This window comes from Fukomys damarensis, unplaced genomic scaffold (genome assembly GCF_012274545.1).
Source record: "Fukomys damarensis isolate Sample0158 unplaced genomic scaffold, DMR_v1.0_HiC HiC_scaffold_9, whole genome shotgun sequence".
Classification (NCBI taxonomy): domain Eukaryota; kingdom Metazoa; phylum Chordata; class Mammalia; order Rodentia; family Bathyergidae; genus Fukomys; species Fukomys damarensis.
In genome coordinates, this window is record NW_022900921.1 from 12,724,674 (window position 1) to 12,742,016 (window position 17,343).

General features: G+C 39.4%; 1 long non-coding RNA gene across 1 annotated transcript in view; it reads right to left on the reverse strand.

The window, feature by feature from the left end:
• The window catches only part of LOC104860927, a 173,452-nt gene extending 156,759 nt beyond the window's left edge, over positions 1 to 16,693 (reverse strand). The window contains exon 1 of the long non-coding RNA XR_779858.2: positions 16,638 to 16,693. This is a non-coding gene — a long non-coding RNA (uncharacterized LOC104860927). The remainder of the gene's footprint in view (positions 1 to 16,637) is intronic.
• Between the last annotated feature and the right edge of the window lie 650 nt (positions 16,694 to 17,343).

Consider the following 17,343-nt stretch of genomic DNA (forward strand, 5'->3'; position numbering starts at 1 on the left):
AAGATGTTCAGCCACTTCATTTTCCCGAAGCTTCTCCCAAAGAATGCCCTGTATCCAAGGAGAGGTGGGCAATGTTGAATAAACATCCTGTCTCCACTTCTGCTCACATCACTGACCAAAGACAAAAAAACAATCACACTTAACTAGACAGGAGGAAGGGAAACATAATTCTGCATGTGCCTGAGAGGAGAATGATCCATTTTCAATAGACAGCAATAATGGCTACTATGATCTCCTAAGGTATTTATTCCTCACCTCTTAGATCCCATCTTAACTAAATCCATCTAGCTCCAAAATAGAATATTTTTCTTTCCCCAACATGGCAAGTTTCAGGGAGCACCATGGCCCCGGGAAATAATCTTTTCAGTCAAAGCACAAACAGTTGAATTCATGTCAACAGTTTGTTAGGCTTGCTGTAGGAAGAATTCAGGGGCATACATGGAGTGGGAGAAATGTGTCCTGCTCCCATGGGGATGCAGATATGCAGAGCAAGGAATGCGAGTCCACATCTTAATACAAGCTCTTTGTAATATTTGGGAATCTGCCTCTAGATGCCTAAGACAGACTTTGTTCTCACACCCTTTCTGGGGTGCTCAGGGACAAGCCTTCCATGGGACATTAGATTCCTACTGTAGGAGGTTAGTGGAGAAAGCTCATTATTTTAGCTTGGCAAGAGCACATGGACCCAAAGGCAGGGTTCTTTGGACAGACCCCATCAATCTTATGCTTTGGCCTCCAGCTGCTAGAAGAGTCTTTTTAGAGTGTCTCTCTGGGACTCAGGAAGAAAGAAGCACAGGCAACCTCTCACTTCCTGCTAGTCGGCTAGAAAGCACCCCATCATGTTACCTAACACTGTAGCTTTGTTTGTCTAACCAAGATCCTTCCTTACTTTTCCAACAACATCACATGACTCCTACCCCTCTTTCTCAATTCTACAACACAACAGTTTTCCCTAGGGATACAGAGGAGGCCAACAAAGGAGAAGCTGTATTAAACTATATTAAATACTTTATTGCATCTATCATTCATTCATGTAATACCTGATGACCTCAAAGAAGAAATATTGTCATGACCTTTTTTTGTACGTGTGTGGTAGTGGGAATTGAACCCAAGGCCTTTGAGAGGCCCATTTTTAATGAGGTGTTAATTTTTTGAGACAAATCTAAGTTGACCAAGTAGGGCTTTAGCTTCTGATCCTCCTGCCTCAGTCTCCCAGAGTTCTAGAATTGCTACTGTGTACGACCATGTTACGTGACACACAGATGAGAACAATGACTCACAAACACTAAGAGACTAGTCCATAGCAGCAAAACTCCAAGCCTGTACCAATGACTTCCACTATACACTCTTACCGCCACATTACTTGACATTTAACTATTCCACACCTTCCCTCCTACTGGGGAATTCCACAGTCATTGCCTGAGTATTTGCTACACTATGTTGGCCTTGTATGGACATGAGAGAAGTACAAAACTGTCAAGCAAAGGCTTACATACAGCTGAAAATGTGTTCATGGTCAAAAGAAACGCTACCATTCCCAAATTGCATATACCAATAAATGTGCTATGAATGTTTCTCAGTAAACATCTGAGTACTCTTATATGGGTTTCACCTTGATTGTTAGAAGTCAAAAATATATATTGCCTGTGTCACCATTCAGAATAGGCCTTTCTTCTCTGAGCATCTTTCCTTAGCTCCTGTTCCCACCTGGACCTTCAGCCTTGCCTGAAGCAGGGACGGTAGTTTCCAGGCCTCTTCTCTCTTTCACTGTTTCACTTATGAGAGGTTTACCTCTCGGGTGGTAAAGCTAGTGTTCTGGGAGTCCATGGACCCAGTCATCAGATCTGGGCCTCTATTGTTACCAGCTATAATATCTCTACAAGGTCAGGATGTTTTTCCAGCACTGTCCCGAGCACTTCCTCCCTTGTCAGCTGCTCCATGTCACTGGCCCTCGGCAAGTCAAAGTGCAGGTCTCTGTGGCCTCGCTCTTGTTTACAAAAATGAGTAGGCCTTCTCCGCTTTGGGCATTTTCTAGCAAGCATCTTTTACCACTTCCTCATCTACTTTTAAATTCTTCCTGTTCAACAGCCACTTCCAAAAAAATGTCAGGATGCTATTTTTGTAGCAAAAATGTATTTATTGATTTCCTTTGCAACAGTTTGCAATTTATATTCAAGGTACAGGGCCCTTCTCATTGTCAATCACCAGCTGCTTTGGCCTCATTTGTCCTTTGAGACTCACAGACATGTGACTAAATGTTAGAAGGACAAGACTGTTCTTGCAAATCAGCCATGTTTGGAAATCTAGAACTTCAAAGGAAAACAAAAGACCTTTTCATTTCCTTTCTTCATTTGAATTATTTCTTCTTTGGAAGCTAATTTCTAACTGTAATCACAGGAGAAAGGAGGTTTGAGCAATTATGTTGTGGATCTGATCTGCAAAGGCAGCCTACTGGGATGCTGTTTTCTTCAGGAACTGGAATTTAGGCCAGAATCATCTGGGAAACTTTCCTCTTCTCAATTATTCTGCTAATGGAGACCTTGTTAACAATAGCCCCCAAATGTTTCACATTTGTATTGCCATTTTAGACTTTTTTCCCAAGCCCTTGTCACATTATTCATCTTACTTGATCTTCAAAAGACTCCTGGGAGACAGATAAAGAGACAGAGATTCATATATTACAAATGAGAGAACTAATCTCTGAGAGAGTGAGCAACTTGTCCAAAGTCGTACATCCAGGTAGTCAGAGAGAACCATATCTGGAGACTTTGTTTCTGCAGTCAGACATGCCCTGGATCACAAACACAGCCCACTGCCCTCTTGGCCCACATTCGAAACCCAACCACAAAAGCCCCAAGAACTAAATTTCTACCTCTGGGTACATTTAGCTCTCTCCCTTCATTAATATTTGACTTAGGGGTCACAGTTGTTCTGTTGGAGCTACGTTTTTGAGGCTTTCTGCTCTTGTTCTCTTGGCTGCCTGATACTTGCAGAAGGCAGAGGAGGAAGGAATGATTTGGTACATCATCCTTTGATCTGTTTTAAATGAAATCCTATTTACAGGATACACTTCACTTCTTTTGATGTGCAGCTGACTAATTAGCTCACATCTGAGAGCAGGTTTCCTGGGACAAAAAAAATTAATTATCTCGTTTCATTTCGAAAAGACACAATTCTTGGACTAATTATGGTATTTGAATGATTAATTTCCTTTAAATACACATGTCTTCAGGAGTATTACAGTTAGAAAGAATATATAGTAAGAAAGAAGACAGAAGGCAGAGAGAAATGGAAAGAGTAGTAATTTGAGGGAAAAACCATGCCCTTGAGGGTCGAAGGGGAAATTTAGGTCTTCTTTATCGTGAGGTGGAAAGTCATTAATAGACCAAATGATGCAGTTGGAAAAGTTTATTCTGAATTCTCCTCAAGTCTCCCACTTTCACTTTTTTTTTTTTTTATTTTAACTTTGGTGGCCAATGTTTTAACATCAATCAAATTATAGACATGAGGTTGCAACCAGTAGGGGAAAAAACAGCAGGGGAATCATTTACTTTACACTAAAGTATTAACGACTGATAGCATTTTCTATCTAATTTTGCTTCTACCATATTAACTTTTTACTCAGAAGTTGTAATTTTATTCTCATCAATGTTCATTTATGGGTTTTTAGAAGATGGCACACACATTTCATTTACGATCTCTTTCTGACTAATTAGCAACACAACCTGAATACAACAGATTAATAAGAAATAAGGCTATGATACATTAGTGATGTCTTTCAAGGGCATGTAAATTGAGAATATCCACGTATAAATTCTAATAGCTTGTAGGAAAATGTTTATTTGAAGTAGTGGGAGATGGGAAGTTCATGAAATCACAGGGTAGAACCTATTTGATTCATAAGACTGACTACCACTATTGGTCATATACCCAGTGGGTAATTGTCTTTCTGTGCCTCAAATTCATATTGTAAACCCTTTAAAATTAGAAATACTTTTTTGTATCTTAAAGATGTGCCTCGTAGTTGACCCTAACAAAATTTCGCTGAAAAAATACAAAAGAGGTAACATAATAAATGTGAAAAGAAATGGGCTACTACAGCTGAATAATTCATATAAGAACTGAGAGCTAACCAAGATTGGAAGAAGTGCACAAATACGCTATGGTCTAGATGAGCGTCCCCCAGAGGTCTGTGAGTTAAACCAGGCTTGGTCTCTTAGGCAGCACTACTGGGAGGTACTGTGGATCCTTAGGAGACAGTACCTAAGGGAAGATCCCTAGGTTACTGGGGGCATGATGCTGAGAGAGACTGTCGCACCCTGGTCTTTTCCTCTTTCTTTGTGCTTCCTGGCTAAAGAAGGGAGTATTTTTTCCTACCATATATGCCCAGCATGATGTGCTTCCCTGCTCAAGGCACATACCAATGGGCCCACTGAATTAGGGACTTAAACCTCTAAAACTGTGAGCCAAAATAAACCTTTTTTCTTTATAAATTCATCACCCCAGATATTTAATTACAGTGGCTAAAATCTGGCTAACACATGATGTGTTAGGATGCTGAATTAAACATAGATTTATCTCTACTCATCTTGGCAACCACACAAAATGAGCAACATGTTCAGTTATACACATCTCATTAGAGCATGCACAAACTTATGCAAGGCTATCTGAAAGAATCATATTCTTCCTGGCACTAAGTCCTAGGAGAAATGTGTCATACAGTTTATCCTTCTTAAAGATCATCAACTAGTAAGAATGGTCAATAACTTTGAAAAAGAATTTGTAAAAGATTCAGCAACATCCTTTACATAAAGTTTTTCATCACCTCTACAATGTAGTAAAGATTGCAAAAACTATGACCCAGTGATGATACTTCTGATATTATGTGAAACAAAAAAGATACTAAGAGGTTTCCATAGGAATGTCTACCTCCTGCATCACCAAGGTGGACTCCAGGCTGCTCAAAGATTCTTTTCCTTCTCTGAGTCCTAGGAGGGAGATAAATGTATCATTGTGTGGAGAAGACTGAACCCACCTCACGCATGGAACATCTTGCTCCATCTTAGCCTCATCAAATAAACTAAGGCCTGATATAGCACAAGTCACAGGGACAGGGTGAAGCCCTGCCCTTGTTCTGCCTTCTTCACATGTCTTAGGACAAGTCATTTGGCCTCTCTTTGGCTTTGATTTCTCACCTGGGAAGTAACCATAGCTGGATCATCAGAGATCTGCGATCTTTCTACAATTTATAGAAAATAAATGACAGGCATCAAGAGCAAATCCCTTTAGTAAAAACCTGACCACTAAAAAAGTGTGAAACACCCAATGGCAATATGCCAAGGAATTAGTATATTTGTGTTCCAATGTAATATTGTTTATAAAAACACACAGATTGGGAATTGTTATACCCGCTACCATGTCTCTGTTGCCTAGGATGACTTTTGCTATTCTAGGTCTCTTATGGTTTCAAATGAATTTCTGGATTTTTTCTAGTTCTGTGAAATATAGTGTTGGAATTTCAATTGGCATTGCAATGAATCTGTACAGCAGTTTTGGCAGTATGGCCATTTTCACTATGTTGATTCTTCCTACCCAGGAGCAGGGGATATCTTTCCATTTTCGTATATCCTCTTCGATCTCTCTTTTTTCAGAGTGCTGTAGTTTTCAGCGTAGAGGTCTTTTGCTTCTTTTGTTAGATCGATTCCTAGATACTTCATTTTTTTTGTATGCTATTTTGAGAGAAATTGTTTCCCTAATTTCCCTCTCCGTGAGTTTGTTATTTGTATACAAGAAGGCTACTGATTTTTGGGTGGTGACCTGGTATCCAGCTACTCCGCTAAAAGTGTTGCTCATCAGTTGGAAACTGGATAAAGAAGATGCAGTTTTTCTATAAAATGGAATATTACTCAGCCATGAAGAATGAGAAATTAGATTCATTCATAGGAAAATGGATACATATTGAGGATATACTCCAAAGTGAAATAAGTAAGTCACACATGTGTAAATACTGAATAGTTTCTCTGGTGTGAATAAACTATAATAGTAGATAAGATCCTAACGATATAATAGACAGTGTGAAATAGGAAGAAAGGGGCTAAAGGTGTATGGAAAGTAGGAAGGGTAGGGGAAAGCTAATAAGGGAAAAGAGAAAATGAAGAAATAGAAATGAAGTGTACTGAGACCTGAGTAGAGACATCAAGCTATGACCCAAAATGGTCAATCTGTGTACCCCACTTCTTTAGTGACTGATTCAAATGAGACTCATTGGAGTATCCCATGACTGACATTTGAATGGAAAAAGAAATCCCCATTGTGGATGCTAAGTTTAAAGGTTGCGGGTAGATGAAATAAAAAAAAAAAAAAAAAAAAAAAAAAAAAAAAAAAAAAAAAAAAAAAAAAAAAAAAAAACCACCACACACAGAACTAGATTTGACCCATGAATCATAATTTGCTGACCATCCAATTAAATGATCTAAATACAAAACCATGCAATAAAATAGAATGCAAATACACAAATGCTGGTCATATACACAATTTAAATTTTCCCAGTAGTTATGTTTTTAAACACATTTTCCAGAAAAGATAAAAAGAATTTCAATAATATACTTTACCTCAATAAATCTAACATACTATTCCAATATGAATCAATATGTAAACTTGTCTACGAGATGTTTTCCCCACCTTTTTTTTTACTAGTGGGTCTTTGGAATCCAGTCTGTATTGTATACATTTCAGTTGGATGCACCATATTTTAAGGGCTCGATAGCTCTATGTGGCTGAGGTTTACTGTGTACTTCTAAAAGTTTGTGTTTTTTTTCAGTCTTGTTCCTGTATTCTATCAGAAAACACAAAACAAAGAGCTATTATTTTGTCTCCTCGCTCCTGATAATTTAATATAAACCTGCAAAAAAATGTGATAATGAATATCATTAGGTCAAGGCAGCTTCTGAGTGACTTAATTACTATCCCCACTGCAATTAGCAAAAAGCTGATTATGTTTTCATGCAGAGCTTCAAAAAATGTCTCCTTACCCGGCCCATATATTTTCCTAATAAGACAGAGGTGTGAACATTGCTAATGATGAGGAGAAAGTAGAGGTGAGCTAAAGACATGGATGGAAAAAGTCACCTCATGTGAGCACTTTCTCGAAAGTATGTTTTACTTCAATCTGTATTCAATTTTGCTGGTTACTTTACACTATAATCTGTATTCATTTCTTAATTTGAATTTCTTACCAGTTAATGTATCCAAACCCCTGCCCTGCATTTGCTTCCTACAACAACTTGCTCTTCCCACCCCAAATCCATTACCAAAATTCATTCTTCAAGAAGATGCACCAGTAGGGGAAAGCTAACAAGGGAAAAGAAAAAAATATGAGCAAATAAAGAAATGGAAACGAAGTGTTTGTAAAGGGGGAGGGAAGAGGGGTGAAGGGAGGGCAGGGCCAAGGGGAAAAAATGAGAACCAAGACCTGTCATGTAAAGGTACAAGATTGCAATAAGGAATGTAACTGTACTAAGAAGAAGAAGAAAGAAGAAGAAAGAAGAAGAGGAGGAGGAGGAGGAGGAGGAGGTACCACATTATCAATGTGCCCTAGGGAATAGGTTTACATAACAAGATACTAAACTAGGTATTTTAAATGCTAAAGTGAACTGTGGCAGACCTTGATGCAGACATTTCCCTGGAGAACTGGTTAGGTGACTCACCCATTCCCTCACAGGGAGGGTAGGAAAGAGTAAGGGGAGAAAATGCCTGCAGGAGACACCTTTGGAGATGGCTGTGCTACGCATCTCATGCCCTCCCTATCCCCACTTCCCTCTAAACTGGAGACAGGATCTTTACGCTTGACAGTTGCACAGAGTGTGTGAAATCAAAAAGTCAAAAGATGGGCTGGTAAGAGACTGTGGTGAGCTAAGCAAGAGGAGGTTGCTGTGCTGGCATGGGATGGAACCAAAGAAGCCAGGGAGTCTATGTGCACCAAACACAGGGCCAGGACTGAGAAGCAGCAGTGAGCTGGTCATAAAGATTGAGGGTAAAAGACACTGGTCTTCTTCCCTCAGGCCTTTCTCCAGGTGAGACAAATATAAGTGTGGCCAGGAACCAGGGACTAGTGACGATTTTAGGACAAAGACTGTACTTCAAGATCTATAGTAATCTGAGAAATTGATATGTCTAAGAGTGACCAGAAAAACACTCCTTTTCCCCATTAAAAAAAAAAGAGAAAGTAGAAAAATAAAACGTGATTATAGAATGCGATGGTTTAATACACTAGGCCTTAAGATGTTACTACACACTCTTCGATAATACAGTTACATTAGATGAGGGTAAGTAACAGAGAAGGAAGCTTACTGCCTAGCAGATTAACTCTAAAAATTGCAATTGCAGATCCCATTTGCCAGGTCGTCAGGGAGAGCTGGTAGGACTGACAGTATTTCCAACTCCTCAAGGGATACAAATTCCCTGTGACAATATTAGTGTCTGTGATGTGTAGCTAGCACACATTCCTAGAAAAACAGGCAGAACCCAATCTAGAGTGAAGAATTGTAACCATAACAGATGACCATTTACTGAGGGATCACTATGTGTTATTCACTGCTTTTTGTTTGTTTTTCTTACAACAAAACCCAGGGTACCGTTAACTCCTTTGCAAGTGCAAGATCCCGAGTTTGAGCCCCCGTACCAAAAAAAAAAAAAAAAAACACCCAAGGTGAGTATTGCCATCCCACTTTACAACAGTGAAAAGTCATGTTTCAATGGGTTAAGCAGCTTCACAAGTCATAGAGGCAAGGATTGGATTTGAACATGTTTTATTCACCTAAACCACTACCTTCTGCCAATGCTCTTCCCCAGCCCAGTTGTGGCCATACCTCTCTCACTCTCATAGGTGTAGTATTCCATTCTCAGCTAATATAGCATCACATTCTTTCTCCTCCTCCCTGGTATATACAAAGTAGGCTCACAATGGCCACCTGCACAGAAGCATGCAGAAGGGCTGTCTGCACACTGCAGAGTTGGGAGGACCCCATTGAAAGTTGAAGGCCTGGAGCTCACTGTAGAGTCCAGTGCAAATCTGGGGCAAAAAGCCAAAGGATCTGTGCTGGAAGGCTGAAAGAACTAGAGAGGCTGCCACATCCAGGATGGGTCTTCTTTCTTCAGTTTGTAGCTTGCAAGTCAGTCATCTAGACACTCTCAGAACTCATCTGCTAGGTCATTCTTAATCTATTCAACCTGATACCACAACCATCACACCTGAGATATGAAATGAGAACTGCCCTAGACTTAGCAATTTTGAACTAACTAACTCTGGCTCTTACCCAAATCTTACAGCATGCTGGCCAGGCAAGAGGAGAAGACAGAGAAAAGAAAACTCTTACTATTTGGTGTAATCAGTGAGCGCTCTGTTAACATAAGCTTGAAAAAGAATCTTTCTGTGGGCTCTAGGCAATGTTTGCCACTAGAAAGCAGGTCAGCAAATTAGCCTGAGTCTTCTTCAGGGCCAAGTTGGCATACAACCATCCAAAGCTAGAGGTATGCCTGGGCAGCAGTTGCTGAGCTCCACTGACATTCCCTTGATTTTTTCTTCTTTTAGTGCCATTATGATATATATCTAGATGTCCCCCAAAGCCTCATGCACTTATACGTAGGGCTTTGAGGCGGTGATTGGCTCATGGGGGCATGATATTCATCAGTGGTTAGTTCACTAACGAGATTATGACTAAACGTGGTGTTGAAAGGTGAAGCCTGGTTGGAAGAGGTGACTCACTGGGGAAGAGGCTCCATCTCCCTCCCTACTCCCTTGATATCTCTCTCCCTCTCCCTCCCCCTCCTTCCTACTGCCCTGCCATGAGCTGTTTCTCCTCTGCCATGCCCTTCTGCTGTACCTCCCTGCCTTGGGAGCAGGTGACTATGCCCTGAAACTTCTATAAATGGTGATCCAAAATAAATTTCTCTGTCTTTAAATTATGTCAGGTATTGCATCCCAGGGACTAGAAGGTAAATGAGATAATTGCATTCTTTTTCATTGGCTTCACTGTAGAATTATAAACTGAGTGTTCACACTGCCAGTATATGGTAATCACATCACTGGGCATCTTGTTAAAGGAGCACTAGATCCGAGTGACATATTTTGATGTGTCATATCAGATTTCAGTGGTTCGTGAGTCTCGTCCCAGAATGAGTTACTTGACCTGGGAACAAGCCAGAGGAGCATTTTTTTCTTCACATGAACTCTGTCCTTGGAGGTACACTTGAAAAGAGATGATAGAAATTCTTCTCTGCAAGGAGCTGATCTAGACCCTGATTAAAATATGTTCAATTCTGAAATTAATAGAGATCAGTGAAAAGAAATGAATGATGGCTTGATTCCAAATGCTGAGGCTCCTGACTGGGAAGGGGCAAGACCCAGAGCAAGAAAAAAACAATAACTAGTAATAGCTGAAGCACAACCAGACAAGGAGGACTTAAGAAATTCAAATATATGGTCTTTGATCCATTCATGTAGTTTAAAACATGTCTTTATGGAGCACTCCAAAAGAATGAGGGACTGCTTTTCTCTACTTTCTTATATACTGAACACAACACTTCCATCACTGTGAAAAAATACCCAAGAGAGACAACTTCAAGAAAAGAAGGTTTATTTGGGGACATGGTTTCAGAGGTCTCAATCCATGGCCATCCATGGTCAGTTTGCTTCACTGTCTTGTGGTCTGTGGTGAGGAAGAGCATCATGGCAGGGAGCAAAGCTGCTTACCTTATGGTGGCTGGGGGGGGGGTGACAATAACCTGACGGCCTTGCACTAAGCCCCACCTCCTGCTTCAGTAGTACCACTGGCTAGAACCAAGTCTTTAGCATACAGGCCTTAGGGGAATATTCAAGATCCAAATTATAACTTCTGACACCAGATTCTCCAGTAGACAAGAGCTGGGCATCCCATAATTTAATTTAATTCTGACACTTTTCTCTTGGAGACAGTAGGAGATCCCCAAGTTCAGGGCTCAGACCCAAAAGACTGCCTGCCAACTTCTACTTCAAATGGCAACTGAAAGTCCCAGGTTTGTGACCTGTATGCTTCTGACCAACTCCATGACCCCATTCCTCAGGGCATCACGACTCATATCCTTGGTTAATTTGTAGGGCAGGTCATAGAACTCAAGGAAAAACTTTACTTATATTTACTATTTATTACAAAGGATACAATTGAACAGCCAAGTGGAGAGGGACATGGGGCAATGTCTGAGTGAAGGGCCTTCTGTCTCATGGAGCTGGGGTATACCATCTTCCTACCATGTGGGTTTGTTCTTGTTCACCAACCTGGAAGTTCACTGAACCCAATCCATTTGGGTTGCTATTTAATCATGATTATTCAATCATGATTATTTAATCATGATTATTCAATCATGATTATTTAATCATGATTATTCAATCATGAATTTAATCATTATTCAATCATGATTATTTAATCATGATTATTCAATCATGATTATTTAATCATGATTATTCAATCATGATTATTTAATCATGATTAATTAAATTCTGGGCAACTGGTGATCAATTTAACCTTTGGTCCTACTCCCTCCCCAGAGGTGGAGGGTGTAAGTGAAGTTTCCAACCTCCTAAAGCCAGGTTGGTTCTCTTTCCCCAACTACCAGTCATCTCATTTGCATACAGAAAGACACTCTTATGGGCCTCACCACTCAAAAGATTTCAGAAGGTCTCTCTGTGCCAGGCCCGCAAGAATCTAGTAGGTTTAGCATTTTTAAAAATACTAAGCTGGATATTAACAACACAGAAAATATTTCCTGCAAGTGCAATGATGAGCTTGACTATATAACAGCTTTAAGCATATTGTTATGGAATCTACCTAACAACTTCATGAGGTAGACACCATTATCATCCTCATTTGAGAAATGAAAAGCTTATAGCCTGGAGAGGTTACAGAGTAAAATTAAAGTCACATAACTAGTATGTGTTGATCCAAGTCAGAAATCCTGCTTGTGATCTTTAACTCTATGCAATTCTGCCATAGAGGGGATATGCTTAGATAGATGAATGAAATAAAAGTATAAGTCAAAGAACTCCAAAGAAGACTTCCACTTCTACCAACATCTTAGGCAATATTCTCTGAATATCACTATATCATACTCCATTGCTCCACAAAACACCACCACGAAGTTTAGCAGTTTAAAACAGCAATGACTGATTATTTGTCATCATTGCATGGCGTTGCTGGGGTCATGAGGGCACATCATCTGCTCCACATGGTATTGTCTGAGCTCACCTTGTGGCAGCATTCACCTGAACCTCAGTTGAGTTGGAAACTTTTATGACGGTGACACCCTTTTCCCACAAGGCTTAGATGTAAGTTTAATCTAAATGCCTCAGGTGGTGGGCCGGGCTTCCAAGAAGGAAAAGCAGAAGCTGTGGGCCTCTTCCCACACAGGCCTCGGTCTGGCACACCGTCCACTCTGCAGTATCCCACTAATCAAAGCAAGTCACCACACAGCCCAGATCCAAGGGAAGCAGAAGGACAAGTCCACTCTGGGTGGGACAAGCAGCATCTATGTGCGTGTAGGGACAGAGCAAACTGTTAGCATTATCGCTGAGCTTTGGCCCTAAAAGGTGAAGTTGCAGAACTGGAGACCCTTTTGTTAAGCTGGGCTTTTCAGACGGACCTGCAATGTCCTCTGGCTTCCCAAAGACGCAGGCACAAGTCCTTTCTGAAGAAAAGCACCCTTCAGTGTCCCAGAAAGATTCTCATTAAAGTTAACTAAATACGAGCTTACAGTTTAAACAAATCACCAAAAGCCAAATAAATAAGCCACCATGGTGGAAAAAAGCAGTGAAAATATCAAACAATGCAATCAGATCCCCTAAGAATTTTAGACTTTAAATTTACCATATATAGGATATAAAATAACTGTGTATAAAATATACTTTTAAACATTTTGCTTTATGAACTAACCACCAAAATGACCCAGCCAATGTGAAAATGGAAAAATTTTAGAAATTACAAATATACCTGGGCATGGTGATTACACTTATCATTCTGGGAGGCTGAGGCAGGAGGACTGCAAGTTTGAGGGCAGTTTGAGCAATTTAGTAACTCAGCAAAACCCGTCTCAAAATAATAAATAAATAAATAAATAAATAAATACCTGTATACATACACCATTGAGGATATAGCTCAATGCAAAGGCCCTGGGTTCAAACGTCACTACATTAATTAATACACGATCAAGTCAATAAAACAAAAGACAAGGAGATAAACTTGGAAGATTAAAAGGCACAGAGAATGGAATGACAAAGTAGCACTGCATCCACTAACAGAGATCTAGAAGAGGAAAAAAACAAGAAATTATAGAGGTAATAGTTCACAACTTGGCAGAATTTATTAGCAATCTAAACATCAGATACAAGAAGCAGAGTTTATGTGAAGTAGAAAACATAAAAAGAAACCCATATCCAGACACAATGAAATGAAACTGAACACCAAAGACAAAAGATCTTAAAAGTAATCAGGCAGAAAATACATATCAGCCAGACAGACTTATGTTGATTTCTCAATAATAACCAAAGGCATCAATTGACAGGAAAACGTGTCTTCAAAGTAATGGCAGAAAATAACTACCAGGCTAAAATTGTGTTAGTTACAACTACTTCTCAAGCATGAGGACAAAAATGAAAAATACTTTCAGATGAGTTGAGAGTTCACCTCTGGGAAATTTTCATCAAAGAACTGTTTTCAGGGGGAGAAAAGTGACCCCATGCCCATAAAAACTTTCAGTATATGAGAGATATGTGTTTTCTTACCCAAATACAATGTATCTGTCACACTCCTACTGGAAATGCACTCTTAGTGGCAGTGCAGTAAAAGCATTATCATTCGAATGAGGATAGCCTGGCTAGGACTTTGTACCTTGATATCAGTCAGTCACAGGATATGGGCTGGTCTTAGAAGGAAGCATACCTGTGTCAGCCAGCTTCTTGTGATTAAGATGACCCCCCAAAGAGACTTAAAACTGAGAACCATCTTCTGGAAGTACTCCCAGAAGCTGTGGAACCAGTCGTTCCTTCCCCAAAGGGGGCTGGGCAGTGCAGAATAGCAGCTACCACCAATGCCCTTCACAATTCCCATTTATTATTGATTGAAAATTTAATAAATGCAGGAAGACACAGAAAAATTATAAGAATTAATGAGAACTAGTGATAACAATTGCTATTATTCACAGAAGATATATTTCACTTTAAAAAAACGAAGTATGGATAAATTACTAGAATGAATAAAAAGTGATCAAGAAAGTGGCTAGAAATAAGAGTATAAGAGTTGACTGCATTTCTACACACTAGCTGAAAGAGAACTGTTGAAGAAACTCTTGCAAGTGTACACTAGAAGACACGTACAAAGACATGCATGGCTTCCATCTGTATAATGGCAACACTGTGGAAATACCGAGAATGTCTAACGGTGCAAAACAGATGGGTTACTGCACATACACCCATGAGGTTGCATGAAGCAGTGCAAATGAATAAATTACACATTGACACACAACATAGGTAAACCTGAAACGTATGGTTTTAAGCAAAAAAAGGTAAATCACAGAAGACTACGTAGAGCACAATATTTTTAAATGAATATAATCAAACTTGAAATATAAATTATTTCAATAAATATGCATGTATGATAAAATACTTTTTTTAAATCAAGGAACACATAAAGAAAAATTCATCATAATAATCCTTTTAGGTAATGGAGGAGAATAAAATCAGAGAACATACATGTCACCTCAGTGTGGAGAGTTCTTTCACTCTGGGTATGTGTCCGATAATTACTATCTATAAATTATTGCTATATTTAAAATACCCCTTTGTCTTTATCAGTACATGTTTGCAGTACATAATGCTTACATTCATTGTGGTGATTTGGCACGTGTTGATAACACATCTTAATTGTTTTGATACCCCTTTCTCTCCTTCCGTCTATACCTTTATCCCCTTCCCACTTGCAAAAGATCTATTTTCCTGTTTCTTATTATCTATCTTTTATTTTGCTCTTTACTTTATATAAATACTTTAGGTTTCTCATATAAGAAAAATCATGTGATATTTAAGCTTTTGTATCTGGTTTATTTCACTTAACATTGTGGTTTCAAGGTACACGCATTTTCCTATAAATGACTTAAATTTAGCTTTCTTTACATCAGATAATACTCTAGTGTGCAAATACTACATTTTCTTTACCCATTCCCCTGTTGATGGGACATACATGGAGGCTTTTAATTGCTACATAATTATCAATACAAGGCTAGCTCTTTGGGAATACTGTGGTGTTGCAAGATGAATGTTTAATAAATGAGGATCCGTTTGTTTTGCCTGCCTAATGATATCCATCCACTTTTCTTCAAGAGAGCACGCCTGATTTTCATTTAGAAAATTATCCCATGAGTCATTTCGATGACTTTTTCTCCCACTAGCTCCAGGGATGAGCAGCTGACCCAGTTCTGGAAAACCATGACATTCCTTTCTAGTTGGCTATGGTGATGGTTCAGGGTCAGGCACTGAATGCGTGCAAGAACAAAAAGACACAGTCCTAGGGGTTTTTTCTAGGAAAGAAGAGTCATTTCTCCTGTTGGGATGGCTGAATGTAGAGGGTCAAAATCTGGAGCTAATCATCTCACCGCCATGAAGGGAAAGACTGCCTGAGAATGGAGCTAAGAGCACAACCAACAGAGGAGATGAACTGGGACTGGTAGTATGGCGGGGGGCACTCAGACATGAGACTCAAAACTTTTCCTCTATTTCAAACTCACTGTAGAGCTCTGGAAAAATTATTTAATCTCCCAGGGCCCAAGTTTACTCATCAGTAAGGTAGAAAATAATAACAGGTTGTTATATGCTGTCAAAATTCAATGGAATAGCACAGTGCTTCTTGTGCAAAATTACTCAATAAATATTATCATTCTTTCTGCAAGTATTTTATATACCTCCTTCCCTATCTTCTGCTCTCTATCAACTGCTGTACTTTCCCCATCAAAAATGATATATTCCAGTTCCACTGAAAGAAAAAGAGAGGGAGAAAAGGGAGTGACTGGGATTACTGATCTAGCCTCTAAGACAAATAAACCAAAACAACACAAGGAAAAGTAGTTTCTCGGTAAGGAAGATGCTACCATGACTGCTTAACAGATGCCATCCCTGCGGGCTTGCTTTGACACTGTTAGCAAAGCTTCACTTAGGCATAATCAGACTGTGCTGACCTCAGAGAACTCATCTAGGATTCACAAAGACAGCTCATGGCCCCGGAAGTCACAAGGATACTAAAGCTTATCACATGTCTGATGCAACTGGACACATTCAAAATCACTCAAATCTTAATATGTTATGAAGATGCCAGAACTTGAGAACAGCAATGTCACATGGATGTCTCTATGCCTTAAAAGGAGACAAAAATTTCGAGAATCTAAAAAGCACAGAATGTTTAAATTGAGGAGACCTAAGAATTCTTTCCTTATAAACCAGCATCCAAAGCAGTTAACTTTCCCAAGGTCCTTTATCTACTTTAAAACACACACCTCTTTTTAATTACTTTTCTTTACTTTGAAAAAAGAAGAAATTTGAACTCAGCCAAAAAGACTTTTACCTCACTTGCCAACTCCAAACAGTTGCACTTGATTGAGAAAGATTCCCAGTCTGCTCCTAGAAGAAAACAGTGCAATAATCCATTAGCAAAGTCTGTCATGATCAATAGTCCAGAGGGTGAGGCCTGACTGCTACATGTTTGTAGGTGGATGCAGCAGGGATAGGAGTAGGAAGGTAAAATTTTAGGTTATCTGTTGTACTCTCTGTTCTTTTTATATAGTTCCTGAAATTTATGTATTCCATTGTATATTTCTTTTACATGATGAACATTGTGGTTAGCATGGTTTCAGACCATTGTTCTATGTTACTTCCTATCCTACAGTAGATAAGATAAATTGCAACTTCAGGTCTTGGGCAGTTCAGCTTTGCCTGTCTTTTATGGAGAATAATTTCCTGGTCAAAGATATACTTCCCAGTGCATGAGACCAGTGGTGCTGTAGAAACCATTACTACATTTTTTAAATTAAAAATATCACAGGCTTTGGAACATAGAAGAGGCTTGCCAGATCACCTATGAAGATCTGACTTTATACCCAAGGAAACTGAGGCTCAGAGGAGGGAAATGGCTTGTCAGAAGTTATAGAAGGAAATTCAGGCCACCAGTCTTCCCACAACACCTCACTCACTTGCTTTATTCTTTCTTCAACATTAGCTCCTTGGCTATGGTAATCAAACCTCCCACCCAAGAATCTTCAAAAAACTACAAA